Here is a 19,310-nt window from a genome sequence, read left to right on the forward strand (position 1 = left end):
TTATAACCAGCAATTCTTACATCTTCTGCATCTTCCCTTACTTACTTCCCCTGCTTAGAAAAGAACTACAACCACTAGCTAAGAGCTCTGTTACCCGTGACTAGCAGCAACCTTCTATCAAGATGATTGCTTGCGGAGTTCCTGTCGTGGCACAGTGGTTAACGAATCCAACTAGGAACCATGATGCAGCTTCGGTTCCTGGCCTTGCTCAGTGGGTTAACGATCCGGTGTTGCCATGAGCTGTGGTGTAGGTTGCAGACGCGGCTCAGATCCTGCGTTGCTGTGGCTGTGGTGTAGGCTGGCAGCTACAGCTCCGATTAGACCCCTAGCCTGGGAACCTCCATATGCCACGGGAGCAGCCCCAAAAAAGGCAAAAAGACTAAAGAAAGAAAAAAAAAATTGCTTATCGGTACCCTTCATGAAAATTACATATACGCTGACCACCCCCCAACCTCTTCAGAACAGCTCCCCAGAGCTCTCTGAAAGGTGGTCTCCTGGGCTATGGCCCTCAATAAGCCCCCACAAGAAAAGTGAAACTACTGGCTCTCACGTTATGCATTTTTATTTCAATCCACGTGAGAACTGATGGAGCAGTGGGCATGTCCTTAAAAGCGAAATTATCTGGAGTCAGTTATTAGCTTCTGATTTTCTGTTTCCTTATCCACAGCCCGATGGTAACACTGATAATAATAGCAGCTATCATTTGTCAAACACCTGCAGTGGGCGGGGAACTATTCCCAGTACTTTAGCTATGCATGCGCACCAGACCTCAGGACAGCCCGAGATACTGTACTCATTTTGCAGAAGTGGAAGTTAAGACCCCAAAAGGTCTTCCTTTATCCAAGGTCACCCACTGAGGGTGGGACTCAGGGCCAGCTGCTTCAGACTTCAAAGCACATGTTTCTCCCCCCACCTCCACCCCCAATAGAGAAATAGGCTAGGAAAGGTCTAAGACCCCTTCCAAATCTGACATTCCAGTCTTTTATGACCCAGGATTTCTGGGGTGAGGCTTACCTAATACATAATTAACTACTCGGTCCTCAAAGCCCTGGCCCTTTACCATGACATTCCTTTTTTTTTTTTTTTTTTAATTTTTTTATTATAGTTGATTTAGAAGGCTCTGTCAATTTCTGCTGTAAAATGACCCAGTTATACATACATATACACACATTCTTTTTCTCGTATTATCTTCCATCATGTTCCATCACAAGTGATTGGATACAGTTCCCTGTGCTATACATACAGCAGGACCTCATTGCTGATCTGCTCCAAAGGCAATAGTTTGCATCTACTAACCCCAAACTCCCAGTCCATCCCACTCCCTCCACCTCCCTCTCGGCAACCACAAGTCTCTTTTCCATGTCTGAGTCTGTTTCTTTCCTGTAGATACCATGACACTCTTCATCTCTCTTTTGAAAAGATTGCTCAAGGTCCTCGATGAAAATGTGACTAACTCTTAGCAAAGTGAGCTCAAAGACTTCTGCATCCATCTTTCAAAACCCTGAGCCCTTTCATTCCATCAGGAGCCAGGTGAAGCACTTGTTCTGGAACAGATGCCTAGCTCAAGAAAAGATCTTAAATACCTGGGAACCGAGACGACCCGCCCTAGAAATGCTTTTTGCCTTCCATTAAAAACTGCTGGAGTATGGGGCCGCCTCTGAGCGGAGTGGTGCTGAGATAAAAAGAATCTCCCATGCTACACGGGTGCACACCCTTCCGTGAGGTCCCTAGTAAAACAGTTAAAAACAAAGTGGCAGGATAATACCTTAAATCTAGGGGTGGGTGGGAAGCAAAATCTTGCTTTCCGGGCAAGAATATAAGCTCATCATGGGGGTGGGATCAGAGTCGAAATTCCTAGTGGAAAGAGTTCTTCCAGGAGAGCGAGGAGGAGGAAGTGGGAAGTTGTCAGAATCAGCTCGGTTGACGGCTTAGTTTTGCTGCATCTGAATCCTGCTCATGGAAAACTAGGAGAAGCCTGATAAATGAGGGTGAACAAGCAAGCAGCATTTAAAATGGAAGAAGCAAAGGTCAGAAATTAGAGGCTTGTTAACTTTCATACCTAGAAAAATCCTGGGCCGGCGGGGTATGGGGGGGGAGGAGGAAAATAATCAATTGCCAAAGATTTTGCAACACACAGGGCAATCTATCAACCTGACAATGAGGAATACCATGTCAGACAGACCTAATTTCCTGCTCTGACAGAGTAACAAGCCCAACAGCTTGGAGAAAGTAACAAATGCGACACACATGGGGTGGGCCTCATTACATTCTGTCCCCAGGGTGAGGAAAATGATGTCCTGTGCAGCTCGCCCATCCTGGGACCCCAGAACCGAGCCAGACCTCAAGCACAGGGGCGGCAAATGCAGGGTCGCATAAAGCCTCGCACAGTCGGCAGGTGTCTGTCCTTCTGTCTGTCCTTCAGGGTCTTTACCAATGATCAAGGTGTGAGGTCGTTCTCACATAAGCGTGAAGGCTTTGCCCAAGAGTTTTACCTCAGCCCTGAGTTTTCACTACAGGTACTGGAAGGAACCTAGACTCTGCCAGGTGTAAATGAACTAACTGCCTGGCCACGGAGGAATCTGTAGAAAAGAGAGCCCTCAAGTCAGAGGCTAACTAAAAAGCTATTTATTTGGAAGCAAAAACCATACCCTAAGAAATCAGTCAACGAAACTGAAGAAACACGCACTAGGGCAAATCCAAAAACAAAATTCTTCGTTAACGATTTTTGTGCTGACTTATAACCAACCTCTCAAAGATAGATTTGTTTCCAAACCCCAGCCCTGTTGGGCACTGTCAGTCAATTCACTGACTTGCTCCTTTCCCTGTCGCGCATCCCCTCCCCCAGACAGATGTTCCGCAGGCTTTATAAGGTCAGTGATGTACGTAGGAAGCCACCCGGTTTTCCCTTCACCGTGTTTAAGAGGTCTTACAACTTTCCCAGGGTAGAGATAGTCCTTTCAGTTACACCCGGCTGTCTGATCAGAGGGGGCCCCCATTATCTTGTTTTATTTCAAGCTCATGCAAGAGAGAATCGGGTAGGGTGGTGTTGTGGACTAAATTGTGTCTCCCCTCCCCCCAAATTAATATGCTGAGGCCCTAACGTGACTGTTGTGACCTGGAGTTTGGTCCTTGCCATCAGCCTCTGCATGGATTAAATCATGAGCCACTGCAGCTTTGAACCTGGGGTACCCCCTGAGCCGAGCTCAGGGTGAAAATCAAGAGTGAAGAACTCTGTGCTCTGGGCAAACTGGAAGAATAGGTCCAGATGGTTAGGGTTTATTTTGTTTTGTTTTTTTGTCTTTTTGCCTTTTCTAGGGCCGCTCCCACGGCATATGGAGGTTCCCAGGCTAGGGGTCGAATTGGAGCTGTAGCCGCCGTCCTACACCAGAGCCACAGCAATGAGGGATCCGAGCCGCATCTACAACCTACACCACAGCTCACGGCAATGCCGGATCCTTAACCCACTGAGCAAGGGCAGGGACCGAACCCGAAACCTCATGGTTCCTAGTCGGATTCATTAACCACTGCGCCATGACGGGAACTCCTAGTTAGATTATTTTTAAGAGAAGATTTTATGTGCCCAATTCTTGCATCTGCTCATATTTAGAAAAACACTAAAAGCCTTCATGGTAATGTCTGCTCCTCGTGACTGGTAGTGACCTTCAGGAGACCAGCAGCAAACTTTTATAAAATGTGTGTATAGCCGCACCTCCCCCTCACCTTTATCGTCTGCAGTGACATTATTTCCCCCTGCCTCTTTGGGACAGTATTTCAGTCATCTGCGAATGCAGCCACCTCCAAGGTTGAGCCGGTGAGCCCTGAGGGCAGTGAAAACTCAGGATACTGGCCGAACAGCGGAGGTGCATATCAAAGGAATGATTTCAGGGAGCCCAGATCTCTGTTGTTCCTGCTCCCTGCCCCGGACTGCAAAAACTCCGGTATATCCTAGCTCCTCCCTCACCTCCTCAGAGCAGTTTCTCGGGGCTACATGAGATGCTGTCTCCCGGGCTTAAGTCCTAATTTTGCCCCAAATAAAACTTAACTCTCAACTTTCAGGTTGTGATTTTTTTAAGTCAACACTATAATTGCAGATGGAGCCTTTAAAGAGGCAACTACACGAAGTTCCTGTTGAGGCTCAGCAGTAGCGAACCCAACTAGTATTCACGAGGACACAGGTTCAATCCCTGGCCTCACTCAGCAGGTTAAGGATCTGGAGTTGCCAAGAACAGTGGTGTAGCTCCCAGATGCGGCTCAGATGCCACGTTGCTGCGGCTGTGGCACAGACCAGCAGCTGCAGCTCCGATTCAACCCCTAGCCTGCACATTTCCACAGGCCGCAGGCGTGGCCCTTTAAAACTAAATAAAGGCAACTACAAAAATTCAGAAGGGCAACGCTCTTTTTCAGTCAGACCGGTGTCCTTCTAATAAAAGGAGGGGTACCAGGGTGTGTGTGTGCGCAGGAGACAGGGCCATGTGACGTGCCAGGGACAAGGTGGCCAAGGAGAGAAACCTCAGGAGAAACCAATCCCCTCGCTCTTGGGCTTCCGGCCTCCAGAATGGTGAGAAAAATAACTTTTGTTGAAGCAACCCAGGGGTCTTGTGTTCTGGTTGGAAATTAAGACAACTCTGGCTCGGGTTGTCAGTGTCGGAAAGTGAGACACGTGGACAAGGAGAGATCTCGACAAGGCTCTTTACTTCTGCAAAAGGGCGCGGGTCCTCCAAAAAGCACACACACCTGAGCACAGGACCCTCCCCTATTTATCCCTAAGGCAGGTGATGTTCCTGCCCCCTTCCCATGGGTCAGGTCAGGGCGCACCTTCTTCCCGGTTGGCTGCTTGAAACAAATTGTTGCTGGAAGAAGCGGGAAAGAGGAAGGGGGTCTCAGCGGGCGTTTCGGCCAAAACCGGAGCAAAATGGAGTAACTAGAGTTCCTTTGACAGAAAAGACATTATGTTACTTTCCACATTCCGGCAGCCTGAGCCAACTAACCCAAGTGGAAGAGTGTATGTGGAAAGAAGCCAAACTGGATTCAAAGCCTGCTGCTTGTGATCTGTACAATGTTCGCCCAGGCACTGCACCTTCCCCAGTCTGATTCCCTATCGACTAAAAAAATACATAACCTGGAGTTCCTGTCGTGGCTCAGCGGTTAAAAGAACCTGACTGGGATCCATGAGGATGTGGGTTCGATCCCCGGCCTCACTCAGTGGGTTAAGGATCCGGCGTTGTCTTGGGCTGTGGTGTAGGTCGCAGACGTGGCTCGGATCCCGCGTGGCTGTGGCTCTGGTGTAGGCCAGTGGCTACAGCTCCAATTGGACCCCTAGCCTGGGAACCTCCATATGCCATGGGTGTGCCCCCCCCCCAAAAAAACTGGAAGTTGATAGTTAAGTTTTCTTCAGGGTGAAATGAGGACTTAAGCCCCGGAGATAGCATCTCAGGGAGCCCCCAGAAACCACTCAGTGAGGGAGGAGCTAGGATACACAGGAGTTTTTGCAACAAAGGGCAGGCAGGGAACAGGAACAGAAGAGGCCTGGGCTCACTAAAATCATTCCTTTGATAGGCACCTCTGCTATCGGGGCAGTATCCTGAGTTTTCAGGGCCTGCAGGACTCACTGGCTCTCACCCTTGGGGGTGACTGCATTCTCAGACGACATTCTTTAACTTCAGACCGGGCTGAAATACCATCCAAGGAGGAAAAGGGGGCACATCAGGATAGGATAAAGGGGGGGGGCACACAGCACACACACATTTGACAAAAGTTTACTACCAGTCAAAAGGAGCAGTCATCACCGTGAAGGCTTTTAGTGTTTTTCTAGACATGAGGAGATGCAAGAGTTGGGCACATAAAATCTTCTCCTAAAAATATCTGACTATCTGAAGGCCTGTTCTTCCAGTTTTTCCCAGAGCGCAGAGGGCCTCACTCCTGGTCTCCACCCTGGCGATGCTGCGGGTTGGTAGCTGCGGTGGTTCACCTCGAGGCTGATGGCAAGTGCCAAACTTCAGTTCACACCCCATCTGTAAAATGGGAATAAGAATGTGCTCTGGTGGGGGGAGTGGTGTGAGCAAGGGCAGAATGTGTAGGTTTGCTGGGAGCACACAGGCAGTCTCTCAATAAATGGGCATTTTTTTTCTTTTAATCGCTACCTCTGATTCAAGCATGTTTGCATAGGTTCTGATTTATTTTTATCCAAGTTAAGGCTTTATCAGCTTAACTAAACCAGAGAAGCTTATTTTCCGTTAAAATTCAGCCTTTTTTCAAGCCCAGCGATCTTTCTTGCTCTGTTTGAAGTTGCCGTATTTTCTTCCCAAGCTCATTTCCAACTGCTCTGCCACTCAGCGCCCGACAGAAAGCTTCCTAAGGTGCTAAATGCACTCACTTACATGAAAAAGGATTCCCTCAGTTAATTCCCCATTTTAACTGACTCCTTTTAGAAGTTAGTCTCAAAATTAAGATCTGCATATTCGGGTCAGAGTTCTGCTGGCTCTCAAAGAAGCACTGAACCTCATCAGAGCTGCCATCTCTCAGCAAAGCCTTTATCAGAGCCTCCTCTTCTCCTCACAGTCAAGAGAATCCGACGGGACCTCCCGCCGAGGCGATGCCAGCCTGTTGGCACAGGGCCAACCCGACTTCATATCAACAGACCGCATAAAGCGCTAGAGATATGTAATAAACGTAATTCAAACATTTACAGTACAAATCACACGAGATTGACTTGCTGTTGTTCTCTTTAATCAGAGCCAACACTTGCTTGTTTTAGAAACCGGTGAACAAAAAAAAAACCCATAAAAACCAAAGTATATAAACACCGATCATCAGAATTAAAGACAAAGAATGCAACTTACACCCCATAATCAAGGACAAACACGTTTATCCGATGAGGTACCACGTGCACTGCTGTTGCCCTAGATGACTGTTAAAGAGGTTTTTCCTTGGAGAGGGCCGGTCTGTATCATTTTCATGAGAAAATGAAAATATTTGAATTTCCAAAAAACCAGCATAACATCAGATAGACCTCGGTTCAAATCCCAACTGGGCCTCTTGAAATCTGTGTAAGTTGCAGATCGTGGGCACTCAAATATTTGCTTTCTCTAGTCCCCTTCCTAGGGGGAATAAGATTCAGGCAAAATTTTAGTGTTCTGACATCAAAAATCCAAGTCCTGGGAGTTCCCGTTGTGGCTCAGCAGAAACGACTCCAACTAGCATCCAGGAGGACAAAGGTTCGATCTCTGGCCTCGCTCAGTGGGTTAAGGATCCAGCATTGCTGTCAGCTGTGGTGTAGGTCGCAGACGCAGCTCAGATCTGGTGTGGCTGTGACATAGGCCAGCAGCTACAGCTCCTGATTCGACCCCTAGCCTGGGAACCTCCATATGCCACGTGTGCAGCCCTAAATGACAAAAAAAAAAAAAAAATCCAAGTCCTATAGTTTTACTTGTTATTCTCTATAATATCATAGGTGAAGTTTTCATTAACGGATTTGATTTTTCTTCATGATGCAGAAAATAGTTTATTCTTCAAGGAGCTGGACTAAGTGGTTAAACACATGGGTAACCAACACTTATATTTCCATAGCAAGTTATCTCACGGCACTGGCAGGTGTGATAGGTGTGTGGATTTATGGACCTACGAGGCACAGAGAGAAGATGCTGGCTTGCTCTCTATCTGGTCCCTGAAGTCACTTATGCTTAATGCAGAAGCAGAGGTGGCAAAAAGTGACCAAGGCAGTCCAGAATTCTGGATGAGCACAGGTTGCCAGGTCACAATCAGAAACAGAAGATAACAGAGGAAAATGACAAACGGAGGTCAAAAATAGAATCCAGAGTCACTTGGTCAGGCCAAGTCAGAGATGGGGGGAGGGGAGCTCTCAGCCTTATGGAGTTGGTGAACCCCAAAAAGCCATGTGCAGACACCGAGCCCGGAATCTCAACTGCTCCCCCACAACGATGCCTTTCCATTGTTTGGGCACTGGTCCTGAGATAAGTCTCTTCCAGTTAATGGAGTACATCTGGAATTACCAGCTGTGAACTTTGAAATCAAAGTGATAACAGAATAGAACAGGGAAATTTGTTTTAACCCTGAGAATAGACTCCAGGAGCATTTATTCCATGTTGCAAAAATAAACAGGAATGAGGCTCTTGGTGGAGCCCGTTCACCACAATGAAAGTCACCTGAAATCAGGACTCATATTTCTCCAATCTTATATACACAAAGCATCCAACCCTGCACATACCAAAACAACTACAGTGATTATTAATAAATTGTGTTGGATTGCATTTCATTCCTAGCTGTTCTTTAATGAACATAGGCTGATTACTGGGAAAGCGGTGGTCAAAACAAGCCAGTTCCAGGCACAAAAGCCTAAGTCCCCTCGCCGCCCACCCCCCATCGCTTTTTTAGGAAATGGGCCTCATTCAGCCTCCTTGACCTTGAGTTCAAGCCGCTGCTCATCAGGGAAGGGAAGGGACGCAGAGATCAGGGCGGGGACAGTAGTGCAACTTTGGGACACGGTCCTGGTACCTCCTCAAGGAATACACATAAAAATATCTTTGAGTTCTTCCCCAGAACTAAAACCCCCAACAAATGTAAGATGTTACCCGAAGCATTCTTCATTCTAAAAGAAGGATCATCAGAACCAAGAGTGGGACCACCTAAACACCAGCTTTGAAAAACAATGCAAGCTTGCACCTACCCTGATTCTTATCTGTGGCCCTATTTTCCACTCCTAAACTATACAACTATAGTCAATTCTCTCCCAAAGCAGAAGAACAGTCTTTGAGGCATTAGGCTGCTGTGACCCTCCTTTGCCTGACAGCGCAAGAAAGCTATTTTTTCTCCTTTACCCAAAACTCTGTCTCCACGTTTCTCTTTGGCTTGGGTGGCCAGAAGCTTTTGACAACAGCAGGAGGCCAAGTTCCGAAATATGTGTGGATTTGAATAAACTTTATGGCACTACTGGGGATCCCGGAGTCAACAGCACAAACTCCTCTAATGAGGTACAATGAACCGTATCACACTCTTTGTTGTCATACAGGATGGATGGTCTTTGGTGGTGGTGTTTCTCAAACTCTTGACTCCCAGAATAGTGAGACGCTTTCCAAAATGAAGACTTCCTGATCCCACTTCTAGGGATCATTAGGCCTAGATCAGGAATCTCCATTTTCACCAAGCGCCCCAGGCAGATGCAAACAGTCTACGGACCATACTTGGGGAAATGCTGCGCATGTGCACACACGCAAAAAAGGGAAATGTCTCAAACAAACGCCTAAATCTCTGCTGAATGTGGATTTTCACAGTGGGACTTCAAACATAGTCTAAACACTGGACTTGGTCTGCCCACTGCTCTCAGGATAACATGTGACGTTAAACTTAGGACATTTGACACCAGGCGTGTGGGTCTCAAGAACAAAGTGCAACATCCCCCCCACCAGTTCTCAGCCTTTGGTTCTCCTGAAGATTTCAATCCAGTGACTGCCTGGTCAAGACATATCTGGGGTCAGAAAAATACCAGCAAATGATTGGTGTAGCATCAACGCTATTTCACCTGCCACATCCATGCCTTAAGTTGGATATTAAAGGTGAAAATTGTTTCTATTTAACTCGAAATTCTCCTTTTCTCAGACCCCAAACACCTGCTTCATCAGTCACACATTTAGTTGAGCACCTACTATGTACCAAACTATAGAGATACAAAGCAACGATAGCAGTACTTAAACATTTATGCAGCATTTATTCGGTTCCAAGTGCTGTGCATTATCTCATCTGCCCAACAATCTTAGGAAGTGGGCACTATTATAATTCAACTTACAAGTCAGAAAGTGAAGAAATATGTCCAGGGCCACACAGTAAGTGGTAGAACAGAGATCTCACCACCGGTCAGAGCACACCTGCTGCACCCCTCCACTGTCAGTTATATCAGGACTGGTGATGGATTAGGGGGTCACAAAAAGTGGGCCAGAGGCCAGCAGCATTGTTGAGCGCTACCCGATAACGTCTTAAGAGATTCCGGTGCCTGGGCCCCACCCCAAACGTAATGGGTCAAAACTCCGCGGGTGGGGCCAATCTGTTTAACAAGCCCTGCAGGTGCTTCTCATGGACCCTGAACTGAGATGCACTGAAATCAAGAACTGGCTATGGAACCCTATGAGTCTTAGAAACTCATTCAAGCTCTTGAGTTGGTCAGGCAACTCTGGCCACCCCTTGTCGGCACAACTTTACCAATGGGAGAAGTATAATGTCGAAGTCCAGAGGGCCCCCTGTCCCTTGTGGTCCATGCCTTTTTTTTCTTTTTTGGCCGCATCCACAGCATGCGGACATTCCCAAACCCAGGATCGAATCGGTGCCATAGCAGTGCCACAAGTCACAGCAGTGGCAACATTGGATCCTTAACCCAGTGAGCCACCAGGGAACTCCACCCATACCTTTATTTTAAAGGACACTTATCCCACAAGTGCAGCCAATATTCCCCTTGCGAACAAGTCAAATTACACCCAGGCATCCGTCTGCTCACTCGCATTCCACAAGTATTTACTAACCTGTCACATGTCAGGCACTAGTTCTATGTATGAAGGATACATAGGCACAGAGCGACAGCCACATACAGGAAGTTGCACAGCACACAGGATGGGACTTTGTGATGCGGCGGAAGCACCAACCACTTCAAAGGCTGTGATTCTAATTCTATACAAGCAATGTCTGCATCAGTTGAAAGGACTCAGGCAATGAAACGCTGTAAGGAATATACCCAAACAACCAGAGCACACTGCTCTTTTGTTTAATTACTGGGTCCCAACAGAGGTGCGCCTGAAGCATGAGATAAGGTCACCCAAGGACCAAAATTCAATTCTATATTCCCCAGCCAAGTGCCAGCCAGAGCCAATTGCCAGATGGCTTTTCAGACATTTCCCATGTGGGATAAACAGACAAATGCTGAGTTAATAGCGGATTTCACCTTAGCAAAGCTTAGTCACTAAAAGGCCAACGCCTGAAAAGACCTTACCTTTTAAAAACATCCCAGTAAGGACCTTTGAGAGGTCCTTATCCTAAGAACGTACGTTCCATGATGGGAGGGAGGTGGGTGTTAATTTTGTGCCCCGATATATCTCAATGACCAAGAGATACATACCTGACACCCAATAAGATTTACTGTGAATTATTCTGGTCTGTCCTAACTTCATACCATCTCACTTAGCTAGTCTTTTCAACGAAGACGATTTGTCGAATTTGTTATCTCCATGTCACTTCAGCTCTATCCCTTTGGAAGGCCTCTCACCTGCACAAATTTCTCCCCCCAAAAACCTATGGTTAGGCCATCTAACCAAGCTATGGTTTAGGAAATGTGCTCATCCCACTTAAAACGCACGCACGCTGAACCCTGACCAACAAGCCAAGGACAGCCTTCGGAGAAATAAGCCCGCTTAAAAGCACACCAGCCAGATACAGTTTCTAAGTCTCTAGCAAGTCTTTCCAACTGGAGCGGCGCGGATCTCCTGGCCACACGCCAGGCAGGCTGAGCACACAGGGCGTGCCCTCCTCGTCTGGCCTCCCGCAAGACCAAGCCGACCTACGCAAGGCTCTGGCGCCCGTCTCCCTTTTGGCAGCTGCTGCCATGGATACTCACGGCTAGAAAGCAATGGGCAGAATATCAGATGTCTGGGACCAGGGTGCCACCTGAGGGCGGGCGCTCAGGGGGCAGAGGCAGGAGAGGCAGAAAGGACGCCCTCCTGGGAGGAAGTGCTGGCCACGGGGAAGGGCTTGGCGACCCCTCCCCCGGACCTCTGCTCAGCTTTATCCTAAAGCACCTGGCAGGGAGGCCAAACATTAACAAATCGTATTCATCTGGGTGGGCCTTTCCCAAACTGAGGCATTTGGTGCAGCGGAGGGTAGCCCCGAATTACTCTGCAGGCTCCACGCTGGAAGGCTGAATAACTTGCCGTTACAGAGCTGGGCCAGGAATGCTCTTCAGCCCATTTATTAAGCAGACACCCCCAGACACACACACCTCCTTGGGAATGATGGGAAAAGTAAGCATCTGCGACTTGACTTTATAAATATGCAAAAGAACCTGTGTGGTGTCATCTGCATACTTTAGGGAGCTCCAATCTTCTCACCATCTACTTTCTCAGGCAGCCCGGGGATCTGGCTGGCTGGGCTCGCTCGCCCATAACCTTCGGACTATGGGTATTCCTCCAAAATGTCTAAGACTTTTTTTTTTCTTTTTCAGCCACCCCACTGCCTATGAAACTCCCTAGGCCAGGGATTGAATCTGAGCCAGATCTGCGACCTAAGCCACAGCTGCAGCAATGCCGGATCCTTAACCCACAGGGCCGGGCCAAGGATCAAACCAGCGCCTCCACAGAGACAAGTCAGGTCATTAACCCACTTCGCCACAGTGTGAACTCCAACATCTAACACTTTTCGAGGCCACAATCCATTAATTCCTCATTCTCCAGAAAGCATGCTTAGTTGGCATTTTCAGTAGATCACGTATATTAGTTTGCTAGGGTTGCCATAACAAAGTGCCACAAACTGGATGGCTTGCACAACAGAAATTTCTTGTCTCAAGAGTCCTAGGGGCTAGACGTTGGAGATCAAGGTATCAGCAGCAGGGCTGGTTCCCCCTGAGAGCTGTGGAAGAAAATCCGGTGGTTTGCTGACAATCAATCTTGGGTACTCCTTGGTTTGCAGAAAATGGAACCCTTATCCTCTTCACATGGTGTCCTGCCTGTAGGTGTCTGTCCCCAGATTTCCCTCTCTCATAAGGACACCGGGCATATTGGCTTGGGGATCTCAAGTATGACCTCATCTTAACTCGTTACATTTGCAATGACCCTATTTGCAAATAGGGTCACTTTCTGAGGTACTGAGGGGTTAGGACTTCAACATACAAACTGTGAGAGAGGACACGATTCAACACAGAACATCGAGTATTTAAATAGAAAAGCTTTGTTTCCCCACTGGTTTTCACAAAAATATTCTCAATGGGTCCATTCAGGTATAATTGTCAACTCAATAGATAATGCAAATTACATTAGATAATGCAGCAAACATTTCCAAAAGGCATAATTAAAGAAAAACTGCTTGATTGTACTAAGAACCGTCCAAAAAAAAAAAAAGAAAGAAAAGAAAAAAAGACACAGAATGTGAATGCAAAGCAGTGCTTTTCTTATTGTAATAATAGATTAGAGGGATGGAGAGAAGACAAAGCCGGTTTAGCAGAACAAAACACACTGGATTAAAATGAACGGATTTCCACCCACCCTGAGACAGAGGCAAGAGGAGAAAAAGCAAGTCTCTGGTTACTCAGACCCTGTTTCTTTGCACGTTGGGGAAGCTGCTGGCTCTTCCACTTCGGAACAGATTGCTCTGAACTGAAGGAAGGAAAAGACACAAACACAGCTGAGGCATTTGCAAAATGCAAAAGGAAATGGGCAAACAAGACGAACACCCCCCCGATGGCAATGACCGTGAGGGAGGAGAGCGCCAAGGAGATATTTGCTGGCATCTGGGGACGCTACAGCCTGCTGCCGTCAGGTGGTGCCAGGCTAAAGAGTTCCCCTGCTATGATTCCAGCCGGGTGGCAAAGGACGGGGAGCAGTGTCAAAGGAGCAAGAGGACAAGCCAGCCCGCGGCTTCTTAGGAAGCCTTTAGCCAACACCATAGGTCAGAGCCTGCTCCTCAGCCTTGCACGTGCAGAAAAACCAATGTCGGGTGTATTTCCAAATTGGTCAGACCCCAGAAGATGGACGCATGCTACCCAATTCTCGGGACTGCTATGAAAACCGGAACACCCGTGTCTTCATTTAGGGGGTGTTCCTTCATAGAAACCGAAGTGGGGTGCATGGATGTGGTGTGTGTTGTGTGGGCACTGTCCAAAGTCGTCCTGGTATTAAGGGACCACCAATTCTAATTCATGATTAGGGAGTTGCAGGATGTGCGTGATGAATTTAAAGCTCAGAGAAGAGGCTGTTCCCCAAGGATTATTTCGCCTGGGCCAGAGGAAGGCCAGCCTCCCCTCTTCCCCACCACCAGTTGAGGAAAAAAAGGCCTTCCTAGTGCCTGGAATATGTACACCTCCCAGAATCTGAGTCTGAGTCCCTCTGGCCCTGGCCCCTCTAGGCTCCCAGGCCAACTATCCATTTTCCATTGGCTGAGTCTTTCCTTGAGTGAATACCACTGATTACACCAGAGCCCAGTCGCTTCTCTCTCGTTATAGGCTGACCTCCCGCCCCCTGTTCTTTACTCTGAGCTCCCGGCATGGGTTTCGATGCAATTTTCAAATTCAATACTTCCAGAGTTCTCTTGTGGCGCAGTGACTTGAGGGTTCTGGCGCCACCGCAGTGGCTCAGGTCCCTAGCCCTGTTTCACATGCCATGGGCGAGGCCGAAAAAAAATAATCAGTACCCCTGAAACTAACACACTATTGTGACCCAACTACACTTCAATAAAAAATTCACTACTTCAGGAGTTCCCGTTGTGGCTCAGTGGAAACGAACCTGACTAGGATCCATGAGGACATGGGTTGGATCCCTGGCCTCGCTCAGGGACTTATGGATCCGGCGCTGCTGTGAGCCATGGTGCAGGTCACAGACTCGGCTCAGATCCCGCATTGCTGTGGCTGTGGTGTAAGCTGGCAGCTGCAACTCCAATTCAACCCCTACCCCGGGAACTTCCATACGCCATGGGTATAACCCTAAAAAAGGCAAAAAAAAAAAAAATTAGTACTTCAAATTAGTGTTTGTTGAGCCTCTATTTTGTATGTAAAAGACAGAGTTTTTAGATTTGAATGTAAATGTCTTTGCTTTCTCCAGCATTTCTCTTATCATCCACAATCCAGAGAGAGAGAAAAAGAGAGGGATACAGAGTTCCCATCGTGGCTCAATGGTTAACGAATCCGACTAGGAACCATGAAGTTGTGGGTTCGATCCCTGGCCTCGCTCAGTGGGTTAAGGATCTGGCGTTGCCGTGAGCTGTGGTGTAGGCTGGTGGCTATAGCTCCGATTAGACCCCTAGCCTGGGAACCTCCATATGCCGCGGGAGCGGCCCTGGAGAAAGACCAAAAAAAAAAAAGAGAGAGAGAGAGGGATAAAAACAGGAGAGACCTGGCACCTGTGATCAGAGATAACTATTGTTATCTAATGAACTTGGCTTCCAGGATTTCCTCATAGACACTTGCCATTGCTTGCCATGCTTTGCATGGCTACCCTTCCAGCTGCTTCAGCCTGCCCTGCAGAGCACAGCGACGGAAGCTCCCCTTCTCCAAATGGTCAGGGTGACAATGCTCTCGGATCTGTGGTTGCTGCAAGGGTTGCACCCCATCCATGCTCGGGGGATAAGGTCCATGTGGAGTGTCACAAGGCTGTAGGAGTCTCTACCGCTATTTGTTTTCCTGGCTTGGAATGGAAACCAAACAACTCATTCTTCTTGGAATTGCTGTCTCCCAGGGACTCAGTGGAATTACTACCCAAATCCAAGAGCTGCAGAAGGAATTGTCCCAAAGGCTGGTGTCACAAAGGACAGGAAGGGATCAAGGATTCCTTTCCTTTGTACCTCCTGCCTTGTAACTGGGGAAAAAAGCCCTCCAAGTCTCCTCCTTCAACCACTGTCAACTCAAGTTACCAGGCATTGACCCCGCACCTGAAGCACTGTGAGGGACAAAATGATTAGTAAGAAAAGATCTCTGGGAGCTCCTGCTGTGAGACAGTGGGTTAAGAGTCTGCAGACTGCCGTGGCTCAGATCCCTGGCCCACCACAATGTGTTAAAGGATCTGGCATTGCGGCAGCTGTGGTATAAGTCACAGCTGCAGCTTGGATTCAATCCCTGGACCCAGGAACTTTCCATATGCTGTGGGTGCAGCCATAAAAAATTTTTTAGAAGTTCCCATCGTGGCTCAGTGGTCAACAAATCCGACTATGAACCATGAGGTTGTGGGTTCAATCCCTGGCCTCGCTCAGTGGGTTAAGGATCCAGTGTTGCCGTGAGCTTCGGTGTGGGTCAAGGACACGGCTCACATCTGGTGTTGCTGTGGCTGTGGTGTAGGCTGGGAGCTGTAGCTCTGATTCGACCCCTATGCCACGGGTGAGGCCCTAGAAAAGACAAAAAAAATTTTTTTAATTTAACAAAAAAAAAAAAGAAAAAGAAAAGGTCTCTGACCTCAAAGAGCTTAAAATCTAGAGAGAAAGATGTGTACATGAAGGAGTTAAGAAAGCAAGACAGTGGTTGAAGAGCGGCACAAAACACTGGATGAAAATGGAGAAGCATGAAAAGCCAATGACTAAGACGGGTTTTGTGACAATGCGCCAGGCCAACAGACTGTTTTTTTTTTTTTCAGAGCAATGTTCAAACACACCTTATCTTCTCCAATAAAATCCCATCTTGACTGCCTTTTTGGTGGAAGCAAGGTACTCTGCCAGGAAGGACAGAAAAAGCAGGAACTCAGAGTGGGACAAGGGAGAAAAAACAGGTGGTGGAAAGGCAGAATTTGATCTATCAAAATGGGAGAGTTCGCCCCTCACTTTTTTTTTTTTTTTTTTGTCTTTTTAGGGCTGTACCCACAGCACATGGAGGTTCCCAGGCTAGGCGTCGAACACCCCTCACTTTTTATCCAAGAAGCACTGCTTAGAAAGAGAATGGATCTGAGATGCCACCCCCCTCAACCACCATGTGATGCTTGAGTTCCCTTAGTAATATCCTTGCCAGATGCCCCCATGGGAGAGGGCAAAAAGTTTTAAGGTAGGAAATGGCATTGCCATTGGGTCCTCAGAACTCTGAACTTTGATGCTGGGAAACAAAAAGGAAGGATAAGGAAATGAAAAACTGATAGGGCATTTGTGGAGGATCAACGTTACAGGCTGGATGGAGTATTAAGGAACACAGGGAAGACAGGGAGAATGAAGACGGAAGTTCTGGTAGGAGTCAGAACAGAGAGAGGTTTTTTTGACTTTAGTATGGTCGATATCCAATACGATATGAGTTACAGATGTAGATCAGAGAGATTCTTGGTGACCTGGCCAGGAAATTGAACTTGATTCGATAGGTATGAGTGAGCAACTGATTTCAGAGCAGGGAGAAGACATGATTAAAAGTGGATTTGGGGGCGAAAGGTGGATTTAGGAAGATTAATCTGGAGGTACAGTGGAGACTAGATTGTAGAGAGCCTGGAGGCAGAAAGAAAGGTTAGGGGGTCTATGCAGGAGCCCTGGAAAAAGGTATCAACTCTGGAGCCAAAAAAAAAAAAAAAGTGCAGGCAGAAAAGGGACAGAATTTCATAACTCTTCTGGAAGCAGTTTTTTGGGTTTGTTTTTTTTTTTTTTTTTTTTCAGGGTTCCACCCATGGCATATGGAAGTTCCCAGGCTAGGGGTCAAATCAGAGTCATAGCCGCCAGCCTACACCACAGCCACAGCAATGCAGGATCTGAGCCGCATCTGCGGCCTACACCACAGCTCACGGCAACGCTGGATCCTTAACCCACCGAGCGAGGCCGGGGATCGAACCTGCATTCTCATGGATGCTAGTCAGATTCGTTTCCACTGAGCCACAAGGGGAACTCCCAGACTAAACAATTTGCATTAGCTTGTTTCCTTATCTGAAAAATAGCTCCATCTGAGGTAATCCATTGCCCAGAGCGCTTTAATCCCACCTCAGCCCTATTGCTCTCAGGATGAAATACACCAGAAGAGGCTCGTTCACTCAGCTTCCCCACAACCAGAGTGGCTGCTGGGCCCATGTGGAAGGGAAGCCGGTACTAACATGAGAATGAACGGTACCTCCCTTTGTCAACGATTGATTTAGAGAATTCCTGCTAGAAACAAAATAAAAACTTTAAAAAAAAAAAAAAAAAAAAAGCCTCCATCTGGAGCTATTAAATTTGCTTCCAAATGAAAAACAGTATGACAACTCAAACTTGGTCCAGGCCCACCAACAGACATAAATGGACACAGAGGGACCTAAGATCAGTTCCAAGTAGAAGACAAGAACAGCCCCTGGATGAGGGGGCCATCCAGGGCTGGTCAAAGAGCTCTCAGGAATGCAAGAGACTCCAAGGACATTGGAAAGGCCACACCGTGGGAAGGGACCTGAGATCAGAAACCACATGGTTCCACCCGGTATGAAGGCGCAGCACGACGTGGGTTACGTATCAGGCCACTCAGTACTTTTCCCTCCTGTAAATAAACTTTGGACCTCCTGATGTCTCAAAGGGGTCACTCAGATCTGTGCCATTCAGAGCTCTTCCTTTATAACCAAACACTACTCCCGTCTCTGCCTTTATGCTTTAGCAATGTTCCAAGACATACAGTGAGAGGATTTCAGGTCCTGCTCAAGCAATTTGGGAGTAAAGGCATCAACCACCACCGGAAAATAAGGCCTCGTTTTTTGCGTTTTTTGGGTTTTTTTTTTTTTCCTTTTTAGGCCCACACCTGCGGCCTGCGGAAGTTCCCAGGCTAGGAGTCGAATCAGAGCTACAGCTGCCGTCCTTCACCACAGCCACGGCAACACGGGATCTGAGCCACATCTGACATCTACACCACAGCTCACAGCAACACCAGATCCTTAACCCACTGAGCAAGGCAGGGATCCGCCTCACATCCTCATGGATACTAGTCAGGTTCTTTACCCATTGAGCCACAGAGGGAACTCCCAAAGTCTTTCTATCAAGTGCAGCCCTGAGACACAGGGCATTTCAGAGCACCCAGGGCATGAGTGGTCCAGTGCTTGGAGGAGGGCGAAGGGAATCACATCCCAGTCCAGGCAACCAAACCACATTGAGACTGTTGGGAGCTTTCCTTAGTAATTCGAGTACACACACAACACATGCACACACCCAATGCAAGGGTTCTCGGCTGGACTCTGGGCCCTGCTCACCTTCAGGCCAGGATTCTTAAGAAGTGGTAAATCTAGTCAGTGCGGTAATAAGAAAACTATGTCTTTCAAAACCACCTGGGCATTTCAGTACTTTAAATTTTTTTTTTTTTTTCTGTCTTTTTAGGGCCACACCCATGGCATAAGGAGGTTCTCAGGCTAGGGGTCAAATCGGAGCTGTAGCCACCGGCCTACACCACAGCCACAGCAACACCAGATCCAAGCCATGTCTGTGACCTACACCACAGTTCGTGGCAACGCCGGATCCTTAACCCACTGAGCGAGGCCAGGGATCGACCCCGCAACCTCATGGATACCAGTCGGGTTTGTTACAGCTGAGCCACAACGGGAACTCCTGCACTACATTTCTTAATTCATCTGTATCCCCTGAACTCATCAAAAAGAGCTCTTCTCATGGGAGGCAATATGACAGGACATGGTGGGGGAAAAAAAAAAAAA

This window comes from Sus scrofa, chromosome X, assembly GCF_000003025.6.
Source record: "Sus scrofa isolate TJ Tabasco breed Duroc chromosome X, Sscrofa11.1, whole genome shotgun sequence".
Classification (NCBI taxonomy): Eukaryota; Metazoa; Chordata; class Mammalia; order Artiodactyla; family Suidae; genus Sus; species Sus scrofa.